Source organism: Spermophilus citellus (genome assembly GCF_964194105.1).
Source record: "Spermophilus citellus genome assembly, chromosome: 7".
Classification (NCBI taxonomy): Eukaryota; Metazoa; Chordata; class Mammalia; order Rodentia; family Sciuridae; genus Spermophilus; species Spermophilus citellus.
Genome location: NC_138188.1, coordinates 144,174,445 through 144,187,366, shown reverse-complemented (window position 1 = coordinate 144,187,366; position 12,922 = coordinate 144,174,445). Strand labels below are relative to the sequence as shown.

Here is a 12,922-nt window from a genome sequence, read left to right as displayed (position 1 = left end):
GCAAGAAAATTACACAAGTGCATTTCTATTACCACAGCAAATAACAATAATACATTCAGCAAATTAAATAAATATTCATTTATTCAGAAAATATTTTATTTCCATAAGTTTTATGTAAGAACAACATTTTTTTTGATGTCAAGAAAACAAGGTTGTGTGTGTATTAGTCTGTGTGTGTATATTTGAAAGACTGACACAAATAGAGACAGTTATCGGAGTTAAAGGGGAATAATTAAAATGTAAAAATAAATCTATTATTTGATCATTACTATAAATAATTTTTTTGTGAAATGTTTTAATTTTAGAGAAAATATTAATATGTTTATTTTTTAATGTTTTGTTTATATTTTAATCGGTGCATTATAATCATACACAATGCTGGGATTGGATATTATATATTCATACATGCACACAATACAGTATAATTTGGACAAGATAATTTCCTGGCATAATCCCTTTTTCTCCTTTTCTTCCTCCACTTGGTCCCTTTCCTCTACTGTATTGATCTCCCTTCCATTTTCATGAGATCACCATCAAAATTCTTTCCATTTTACCTCTCTAGCTTCCACATGTGAGGGAAAACATGACCTTTAACTTTTTGAATTACAGATTATAAATTATACCATCATTTATAATGCACTTAAATAAAGGACACCTTTAGTTGAGTTATTAAGGTTTTTTTTTTCTGTTTTTTTTCCTACTAGGGATTGAATCCAGGGGTGCTTAAGTACTGAGCCACATTCCCAGCCCCTTTTTTATATTTTATTTAGAGACAGGGTCTTGCTAAGCTGCTTAGGGACTTGTTATATTGCTGAGGCTGACTTTGAACATGGGATCCTCCTGCCTCTGTCTCCTGAACTACTGGGATTATAGGCATGTGCCATCACACTTGGCTGAGTTACTGAGTTCTTAATCCATTTTAAAGAACTTCTAATAATATTTCTTGAATGTATAACTCCACTGGTTACATTATTTCACATTCAATAAGATATACTAGGTGGAAACTTATTTTACCTTTAATGTACAAAACTTCCTTGGAAAGAGTTCTCTCAAAGGCAGAACAAGTAGAATGAGAAAAAAAATGAGAATGAGAAAAAAAAGTCTCAATAAGGAAATTATTGAAAGTTATGCTCTAGAAACATCAAAATATGGAGTAACTTAAATCATTAAAGGGATTTATCTCTTAATTCTTTTCCCTCTTTTCTATATTATGTTTGAAATAAACTTTGGAATAAGAAGCAGATATAGATATTTTCAGAAAGAATCTATACACACATATATTTGGTCAGTGTACATTTCTATCCCGATATCAATTAGGTATTCATGTAAAAATTGATAAGGCAGTCAAAACTCAAATGAGCCATGTTTGCAAGAGTTAGGAAAGTGCACACCATAACACACGCAATTATGTCTTATCATGGTTCTAGGCAAAAGCTAGGAGTGCAGGATTATGGCCTTTTGGACCAATGTTACAAAAAATGCAACACTATACAGTTTAACTGAAAGTTACTTAGAGATGCTATGAAGTACATTTTGTTATAACTATAATGTTCAAATGTTGAGGTGTTGAATAATGATGGCTCCAAAGTCACAGTACTATTATAATCTTATCTAGAAATACAAAATTCAAGTCATCTAGATAATAATGCATTAAGCTGTCAGACATAAAATATTTTCTCAGTTTTCATGTTTTTTAATGTCTAGGTTAAACTACAAATATTTTCGTATGTAGCTTTAATCCAAAATGAGCAGGAAATCAAACAAAAATGGAATGCCCTTAGAAGACAAACAGTACTTCAAACCACACTGAGCAACTGTCCTATATCCACTAGGTCTAAATTGGCATTCTGGCAATTAGCATAATCCTCAATTCAGAGAAGTGTCAAAAGTGAAGGTAGTAGACTCTGGCATTAGCAGAATATACATGATCTTAGTATGCACCACTCAAGAAGAGATGAACCCTGATGTGGTGCAACTGGAGAAAAATAAAGCCTCCACTCTTAAGCACAAAGTGAGCATCACCCAATATTGGCCATAGGCGTTCCTTTTCTAGTTATGTAGTCTATTTTCAGATTTGTTGACTCTTGACCTGGATTTTTGAAATGTATACTACCTTTGTTGTGCTCTTCTCTTATCACATTAAAAATGAAAGAATTCTTATATCATGCAGATCTTGTCTCTTTTTGCTTTTTTCTTTTTACATTCTGAGTATATATGTTCTATTACTTACTGACTACTGAAATATGTTTCTTCCAGAAAGTAACAAAGCTTTTATACATAAACATATATTTATACAGACATCTATATATATACAATAAACATTGAGCAAAATAACTAAACTAAGTCGTCAGAAAACATTTGATAAATGAAAAGTCAGAAATTAAAAATTATATGCAAACTATGTGAGATGTACAAACTATGTGAGACACTATATTTGTTACTCAGGTAAATTGAACCATTTCACATTGTGTGCATACTTCAAGACTTCATGAGTTATGTGGTAAGTGCATACAATTTGTCAACCCTGAAAGTAAAGAAAAAAATAATATAGATACAGAACATGTCCAAGTGTCTCGAATCAATATTTTGAATTTTTTTCTTCACTTTCTTAATTATTTAGTGATCACCTTAATCCTATTTTATGCATATAATAGTTATTCACCACATTATTTTAATAATATCTACGTTAATCCTTGTAACTATCTTGTCCTCATTTCTAACACTCACCCCCAAACTTTGGACCTACCTGCCTCTGTCTGTAATGACATTTAGCTTCCTTTTCTATTGGATTAGCCACAAAAATTTCAATACACATGGCATGCAAATGCAATATTAGTCTTTCCAAAGAATCACTCTAATTGCTGCCCTGAAGGGGACATTCAGGCATTTCATTCTCATTATAACATCAATCTTAGCCTTTTCTATCTTTCTCTCAATACCTTAGATCATCTAACATGCGGAATGTATGCAAACAGAAGACTACTGTGGAAAAGCTATCAACATAGTCCATTATGGGACTTAGAGACATTCAAAACCACACACAGTACTTCAGCCATTGTTAGCATGTTTTTTTAAACCTCTTTCTAGCATCTTTTATCTCAATGATTAATGAATGCTATCCCACTGAATGAATGAATGATCACTCTTTCTTTTCAATTCTACTGGTACTGGTATAGCATTAGAGTAAGAGATTGGATATGGGATCAGAATTTATGGGTCCAAAATGTGGCTTTGCCAAATTATCAATGGCAATCTTTAACTAATCCCTTAATCTTGCATTATTCTCTTTAAAATAGAAATTTGAATAATATCTATTACTAGAATTGGGGGGGTGTCAAGTAACAGAATGTGTAAAACAGAAACTGGAATACACTAAGCATTTGGTGGATATCACTTACTATAATTTCTGCTCTCTCCTGATAACTATCTGCCTTCTATTGAATCTCTCTCATCAATTTACAACCATCAACATTTCCATGAAATTGTAAATAATTGGTACAATACCAAGGTTCGATATAGAAAATTTTTCTTTGCCTAATAGTAGAGAGATAGTGTCATGATCTGGGTTTCAGACAGCAACAATCTCTGAAGGCCCTGTAGGACCCTGGGCACATGACACATATTGTGTATTTATTTCCTAATGAGCAAAAGAGCAACAACAATATTAATATTAAAGCTGTGATAGTAAGTTGATGGGTATAAATCACTCTGCATTCACAAATATAATTTTCCCTCAACTTCTTCTAAAAAAGTTATCTATATATAAATAATGTTGGTAAAAATTTTGATATTTAAACTTATGTCTGGTACGATATATTGATTGAAGTATAAATGTGACAATATAAAAAAATCTGCCTTGTTGATAAGGTAACTTCATAAAATACAGAGAAAAGGTGGGGGGAGTTTTTCTCATATTTGATAAAATAAAGGAATTCAATAAATAAAGAAGAATTAATAGGTGAAATGAAACTATATGCAGGGCAATAATGTCTGGAAACAGATTTAAAAGAGCACATTGAGTGTGTGTTCCCTGCTTAACAAGAAAGCATCTCAAAATGATGATAACAAAATAAAGCAAAATCTTAAAACCATACATTTGAATATACTACTGGTGTGGACAAAGAGGCATGCAGCAGAGGAGATCTGAATGAGCACATTTTTAAAATGACACTTCTGTTTTACTCAATACCACTTTGGCTACCTGGAATCTTTTGAGTTTTTATATGAATTTTAGGATTTTTTTCTATTTATGTTAGGTGCACCACTGATATTTTATTTTGACAGAGATGATAATGAATCTCTAAAATGCTTTGGGTATTATGAACATTTTAGAAGTATTAGTTTTTCTAGTCCATGAACAGGGAATATGTTTCCACTTACTTGTGTCTTCTTCAATGCCTTTCATCAGTGTTTCATAGCTTATGTGACAAAGATATTTAAACTTCTTTATTGAGTGATTACTAGAAAAATAATTTTATTTTTGTAGCTATTACAGATAGGATTGCTATCTTGATTGCTTTTTTTTAGATACTTGCCTTTTTATATAGAAATGCTATTAAATTTTGTATGTTGATTTTATGTTAAGTGATTTGCTGAATTCATTTATTATTTCTCACAGTGTTTGGTAGAATCTTTATAATTATCTATACATAAGATCATGTCACCTGAGAAGGAGGACAGTTTGACTCACTCTTTTCAAATTTGGAAGTCTTCTTTATTTTTAATTGTTTCCCAAGTGCTCTGACTCACAGTTCCAACATTATGTTGAAGAAAGCAGTGGAAGAAACATGCTTTTCTTATTTTGGATCTTAGAGGAAAAACTTTCAACTGATCCCCATTTAATGTGATATTAGTTTTGGGTTTGTTATAGATAGTGTTTCCTGTGTCAAAAGGGTTTGCATCAAAGCCATAAATAGAGTATTACCTGACTTCAAAATGTAATGCAAAGCTATGATGACCAAAACTACATGGTAATGCCAGAAAAAGAGATGTATCAATGGAGAAACAAAAATACATGTGCACATGTAGACCCTTCTCTCTCACCAGATACAAAAACAACGCAAAATCCATCAAAGAGTTAAATATAATACCTGAAACTCGGAAACTACTATAAGAAAACAGGGAGATTTTTTATGATATTTTGGGGGCAAAGATTTTTCTTTTTTTAAATATGAACTCAAAACATAGGAAACAAAAGCAAAACAAACAAGTACTATAAAGTGTTAAAAACTTTTAAAATTAAGACATCAGATGAGATTAATATAGAGAATATATAAGAAAATCCCAAAACTTAACAGCAAACAAATAAAAATACCAAATTACAAACTGGGCAAAATGCATAACTAGATATATTAGAAAAGATGACATGCAATTAGCCAATGTGCTTAAGAAAACATGGACAACGTCACTAATTATCAGAGGAATGCAAGTCAAGACCGCAATGGGCTAGAATATCACATAACACAAAGAACAAGCATGATAAGGAATGTAAATTAGTATGACTATTATGTAAAACAATATGGAAGTTCTCCCCAAAATTAAAAATAGAATTACTATGTGATCCAGAAATATACTACTGAGTATATGTCTGAAAGAAATGAAATAAATTTCTACAATAGACATGTGCACTCCCAGGTTTATTGTAGAACTTGTCATAATAGCCAAAATAAGGAATAGATCTAATTATCCATCAACTGATGAATGAATAAGGAAGCATGGCCCATTTCCCCAATGGAATACTCTTCAGTCATAAAAACTAATGAAATTATACCATTTGTCACAGCATGAATGAAACTGGAAGATCTATATTAAATAAAATAATCCAACCACAGAAAGATAAATAATGTATGATCTCAATCATATGTGCAAGCTAAAGCAGTTGACTTCATAGAAGTAAAGTGAAGGCATTTTCTAGAAATTTGGGTGGTTAGGGAGGAGAAAGGGATAGGGAAATATTGGTCAAGGGATATATAATTACAGATTGAAGGGAGAAATAAATTTCAGGACTTATATAGTAAAGCAAAGTGAGTTCAGTTAGTTATGATGTATATTCTTGAACAATATAATGAAGGGTTGGGATGTAGCAAAGCAAAAGAGCACTTGCCTTTTATGAGCAAGACCTTGAGTCCTGAGTTTAATTCCCAGCACTGGTAAAACACAGTGTGTATTTTACATGCTCTCACCACAAAAATGATAACTATGCGAGGTAATGCATGCATTTGTTAGGTAGGATTAAACATTCTACTGACTATATATACTAAATATTATATATTTCTATATATGTATATGTATATAATATATGTGCTTTAAAACATCATATGCACACAATAGAAGCACACAATGCTATTTCTCAATTAAGATAAATATATGAAATAATACTTTTAAAATGAACTAAGTTATAAAATTAGAAAACAACGTTTCCTAGACTTTACAATCAAGTAAAATTACAAAATGGTGGAGATTCAAAAACCAGAAAGATTAGTTGTGTTTGTGTATGTGCATGTGTGTGTGAGTGAATGCGTATTATAGCTCTTCCTTAACTACTTTCTCAGTTCTCAGCAAATAAGTGGATCTTAACATCAAAAGTGAAAATAGTTGACATGATCACTTAAATTGAACCCCATGACCTCTTCCAATTTTATAGAGATATAATTTGCTAATAAAATTTTATATATCTCAGATGTATAATTTTACTTTTGCACAAGAAAATTTGATTTTTGCTGTGAAATAATCACCATAATCAAGCTAGTCAATATATCTATCATTTATATTTTTATTTTATGTGTGTGTTTGTATGTAAGTGTGTGGTAAGAACATTTAAAATCTACCTTCTTTTCAAATTTTACTATAAAATACAATATTGTTAAAAAGAGATATACGTGAGCATCATATCTCCAGAATTTATTCATCTTGCATTCCTGAAATTTTCTAGTCTTGGGCCAACATATATTCATATCCTTGTCTAGCTCCTGGCCACTACCACTCTACTCTCTGCTACTCTGAGATCAACTTTTTTAGAATTCCATATGTATCTGAGTTCATGTCATATTTGTCTTTCTGGGTCTGGATTATTTTGCTTAGCACAATGTTGTTTGGTGTTCATGCATGTTGTCATAAGTGATAGGATTTATTTTTAAAGCTGAATTTTATACTCACATATACACATACATACACATTCTTGTAAATATTTTATTTATCCATTCATCTGTCTCTTAAGTTATTTGAGTAGATTTTAAGCTGAAATAGATTATTCCGTATTTCTTTCCCATTATCTTTACTTCTGGGTACATGGTTTTCTAGAATGCTGGGAAGCTGGTGCTGACGGTATGGTGGTAAGACAGTGAGTCAGCTCTTACTCCACAGATAAGGTCTTGGTGTTGCTAACCTTAGATCAATAAATCTGAAGTGTTTGATTGTTGTAAACCTTCTTTAAAAAAATGAGTGCTTAGGGGAATATTCTCCCAGAGCTGTGTCTCCAACCTTATGGTAGATATTTTCTATTAACCCTCCACATCAATTTTTATAATTAATTTAACTTCCCTTTCCATTTAAGGAACTAAATTCTAAGATGTTAATGACCCAGACTCTGTCTCTGTAGTTCATGCATATAGGCAATTAGTATGAGTGGCACATGTGTACAGTTGAGGATGCTGGAGGAATGTGGATGCGATTCCCATTTTCTTGACAGGTGAAAGTGGAGAAGAACACCTGAAGAGGTGAATAAGGGCTTGGCTCCCCACTCCATGTTTATTCTCATGTTCCTGATACAGGTGGAAGTGATATCAACAGAAGGTAGCTTGGCAGCAAGAATTGATGACCTGTATGTAGAGCTGTTGACTTGAGCTTGTTTGTGCTGTATTCTGACCTAAAAGCTGGAAGACTCATAAATGCCTGTTGTCTTTCCTATTCTCTACATTTCCAGTGATTGTATAACAAACTAATTCTATTATAATATTTTCTGCTTTCCTTTTTCTTCAATCTGTGTCTAATAAAAATCCAAAAAATTACTGTTGGTCCATAAAGAATTGAATTTTCTAGATTCGGTAGGACTGCATCATACAGTATGTCACTAACAACTATTTGCCTCTCAAGAACACTATGCTAAGATGGGTCCCATCTGCTTCTGTTTTCAGTGAGCACTTTATTTCCAATAAGGTGTATATATTTTTAACTATTTCAAAAGATATGTGCTCTGAATATTGATTCCCCTCAAAATTTGTACATTAACAATTAAGCACCAATGTGATATTTTTAACAAGCGGGGTTTGGGGAATGTAGGCAAAGTCCTAATGATGAAAAAATGTTCATCATCTCTAGCAATTAGAAAAATAAAAATCAAAACTTCTCTAAGATTTCATCACAATCCTGTCAGAATGGCAGCAATTATGAATACAAATAACAATAAGTGTTGGTGAGGATGTGGGGAAAAAGATAACTCATACATTGGTAGTGGGACTGCAAATTGGTGCAGCCAATATGAAAAGGAGTATGGAGATTCCTTGGAAAATTGGGAATGGAACTACCATTTGATCCAGCTATCCCTCTCCTCGGTCTATATACAAAAGACTTAAAAATAGTATACTACAGGGACACAGCCACATCAATGTTTATAGCAGCACAATTCACAATAACTAAACAGTGGAACCAACCTAGATGCCCTTCAATAGATGAATGGATATAAAATGTGGCATATATATACACAATGGAATATTACTCAGCAATAAAAGAGAATAAAATCATGGTATTTGCAGGTAAATGGATGGAGTTGGAGAAGATAGTACTAACTGAAGTTAGCCAATCCCCCCAAAACAAATGCCAAGTGTTTTCTCTGATATAAGGAAGTTTTGATTCATAATGAGATAGGGAGGGGAGCAGGGGTGGGGGAGCAGGGGAAGAATAGACGAACTCTAGATAGAGCAGAGGGTTGGGAGGGGAAGAGAGGGGTCAGGGGGTTAAAAATGTTGGTGGAATGTTATCCAAAGTACATGTACAAAAATATGAATTGGTGTGAATATAATTTGTATACAACCAGAGATATGAAAAATTGTGCTCTATATGTATAATAAAAATTGTAATGCATTCTACTGTCATATACATATATATCATATATATGAAAGAGCTAAAGCAGGCATAGAAAAGGGTATGTGTGTGAAGGTTTCATCAGACACCAAATTTTACCAATCCCTTGTCCTTAGACTTTCCAGTCTCTAGACTATGCTGGGCAAGTTTATGTTAATTATTAGTTTCAGATTCAAGGCATTTTTTATAGCAGCCAGAATGGTGCAATGCAAGTTGTCAACTTTCTCTGATATTATGGTCAATTAGCAACACATCTAGAACCCTGTAAATTCTTTTAAATTTCATCTTTCTTTTGGTGTCCCTTGATTGCCAAAAACAGATCATAATTATATTGATCTTTTCATAGCATTTGAACATTTATGTGCATATTTTCTCATCACAAGTACTTACACTAACTCTGAATAATTCTTTTTGTCTTTATTTATTCATATACTTTTAAATTTACTGATCAAACTTAAGTAGTCCAGGAATCTTTTCTTGATTTTCCCATTTCTACTTTTACTATTCTCCAAAGAAGTCTTTATTCACTTCTAAAATATCAATGGAAAATATTTCCTTCAAACTAACCCAGTTCATGATACTTCTTACAAGTCCCAGAAACCCAGATCCCATTATTAACTGGGTAATTCAACCATATCTCATAAGCTAATAACACAACACAGCAAACCCTTCATACATCCACCAAATGCATCTAAAACAACTATAATAGTCTTATATATACATATTTGGGAGATTTTATATATATATCAAACATCCTAAAGTAATGTCCACTTGTTGCAATGAATGGTAATATATTTAAATAACAATACTATATTAAATAACAGTATAAAATAATATGTAATTATGTATATATTTCCTTTTTGCAAGAGTGGACACTACTTTAGATGTTTGTATATTTACATAACTGGGCTATTTGGAAAAATACAGAAAGTGAACTTTTCCCCATATCTAATGTTATGTTAAAAATCAGTCTCTGGAATATTGGCAGGGCACTTGAATGGATTAAGTTGCTTTATGGCTAAAATAAATCTAAAGTTTACTTTCCATAACAGGCAGAACATAAGCATGTTTTTAAGAATATCCATAATTAGATCCTCACTACCTCTCTATTCATGTTTTTAAGAATATCCATAATGAGATCTCTCACTACCTCTCTATTCATGGCACCCACCATGGGACCCATCACACAATACACTCCAGGTTTCCACTATGTGCCTCCTTTCTTAGTATTGTCCATCCTGCCATAGCATTATGCTTTTTGTACAAGGGTCATCTTGATCTTTTCAGTATTTCCTGTCTTCTTTTTGCACCTGTTTCTACTGACTTATTATTGTCCAATTGCAAAGCTAATCCATATCTGAAGCTTCCCCCAGGAGCTTCAGTGAGAATTCAATTTGGGGTTCTCAGGACTTTGATTTACACTTCTACTACAACCCTTAATTTTGAACTGCAGCTGCTTTATATATTATTCATCTTCAGATTCCCAAGATCTAGAACAGTGTCTGGAGCTTAATAAAACTCACTAATATATTTTTTTTCTGTTAGTATGAATATCACTGTTCATCTCATGATTTCTGGGAAATTTTTAAAAAATGAACAAGATGTAGAGTTTTCCAGGATAGATCATTTCAGAGAAACATGGCTTTATATTCAGGCGAAGAGAATGTGTTTTCAAAAGAGCTAATGTTAACTTGCTTTGGTCAATTGATCAAGTTTAACCTATAAGCAGGTCTCTGTTCTCAAAAGTGACTTTTATAGCCTTTTTCATGACTTAACTGAAAGTACAGATGACTGCTTCATGATATTTGTGAATTAAGTCAATCTTGGAAAGAAACCTAAAATATTGGATTTGACAGGGTCTTAATAGGTTAAAAAGATGAGTCAAAACTGTCAAGCTGAGATTTAATAGGTATAAGTATCATGTCCTGAGTTAAGGTTAAAAACAAAATCAATTCTCAAGCACCCTCAATAGTGGGAAAAATATGTAGAACAAGGTATTAGAAGGGAAAAAAATAAAATAGAGATTATATTAATTAATAGAAACACACTGCCCAGAATAAGCAAGACTTAATTTCATTTTATTACTCATTGGTATAAGATGTCTAGATCTTTGTATTACAACTAAAAAGACATCAAATACTATATGTATGTAAAAGCAAATAATACAATCTAAAATTTGGCCATAATAACAGTCAATTAATATTTTGTGGGTATTTGCCATATACTGGATATTTCAAACATATTAACTCACATAGCCATTACAACATTTTCATCAGGTAGATCTCAGAGTACTTGCTATGGAACATGGCACAGAAACCACAAAGGACTGAGGTATGTACTCCCAGCCATAGTGTGTAGTATCTGATGGCAGTTCATAGATGAGGCCCTCCCACAAAATTGCCCAGGAGAAGGTGACATTATCACAAAAGTGTGTTAATTATGCAAAAATGGGATCATTGTTCTAAGGTTAAGGTAGGAGTATTTCAATATTTAAAACTGAAATACAGCACAAAAATTAAAATAAGATTTTTAAATAAATGAATGACATTATTTGATAATAAGTTTTAAAAGCTTAGAATATTGTTTTTTTTTAAATAATTGAAAACAAAAATATGCAGAGCACCTTGTCAAAAGATCACAATCTTTAGTAGGTAGAAAAATATAAGGAAGGAATAACACTATGTAGGTAAAATTTTATTTCTAATGTATTCTACAACCATAATTCATGATCACGGATGTAAATATAAATACAAGATATGCATGTGAGCACTAAAAGAAAGTATAGCCTCTAGTTAGAAAATAGGAATATGGCCTAGAAGACCTGTTTATGAAACATTTCATGGGGAAATATTAAGAATATGTATCGCTGTATTTCTTGTTATATTCTAATATTTGGATTAAAAAGTTAAAAATTATTAAGTATACATTATCATCTTTCCATAGAATCATAGAAATTTTTTTTTTAAATTTCAACTGACAGGACAAAAATTAAACGAGTCTGAATCAATTGTTGCTCAAGGAATATAAAGCCAGGGTTTAATAGATAGTGTTTAAAGATTTTTTGATATTAATACAAGTGTGTGTGTGTTTGCGCACGCGCACGTGTGTGTGTTTGCGCACGCGCACGCGCACGTGTGTGTGTGTGTGTGTGTGTATATATAGAGAGAGAGAGAAAGAGAGAGAGAGGGAGAGAGGGAGATAGGTTGTTTTTAAAAATTAATTTGAGAAAAACAATAATTGCTTCTTGGAATTATTTTGCAAGAATGTAAAAGTAATAAGATGAAAAAGTAAAAATTTTTTTCTACTATTTCACAATCCAATGACGTGTTTTAGTCTACATAAATTTATTACATATTTTCTTTTTTATGTTTTTCATTAATTTGTCCTTTGTTGTTCTTTCTCATATACATAATCCTAGAATTAATTTTGACATATCATACATACATGGAGTATAATTTCCCATTCTTGTGGTTGTAAATGTTATGGAGATACACAGGTTGTGTATTCATATAAGAACATATGTAAGTTATGCCCAATTCATTCTACTGTCTTTCCCATTCCCCAAACGTGCTTCCTTCCCTTCATTCTCCTCTGCCCAATTCAGTGGTCCTCTACTCCTCCTTGTACCAGCCTCTTCCCTATTATGAGTCAGCATCCACATATCAGAGAAAACATTTGACTACTGATTTTTCGGGACTGGCTTATTTTACTTAGCATGATAGCCTCCATTTCTGTCCATTTACCAGCAAGTGCCATAATCTCATTCTTTTCTATGGGTAATATTCCATTATGTATATATACTACTTTTTCTTTATCCATTCATTTTTTGGGCACCCAGGCTGGT

General features: G+C 32.2%; 1 protein-coding gene across 2 annotated transcripts in view; it reads right to left on the bottom strand.

Moving 5' to 3' along the window:
* Window positions 1–12,922, bottom strand: part of NCAM2 (neural cell adhesion molecule 2) — a 494,626-nt gene that overhangs the window by 99,228 nt on the left and 382,476 nt on the right. The window lies entirely within an intron of this gene.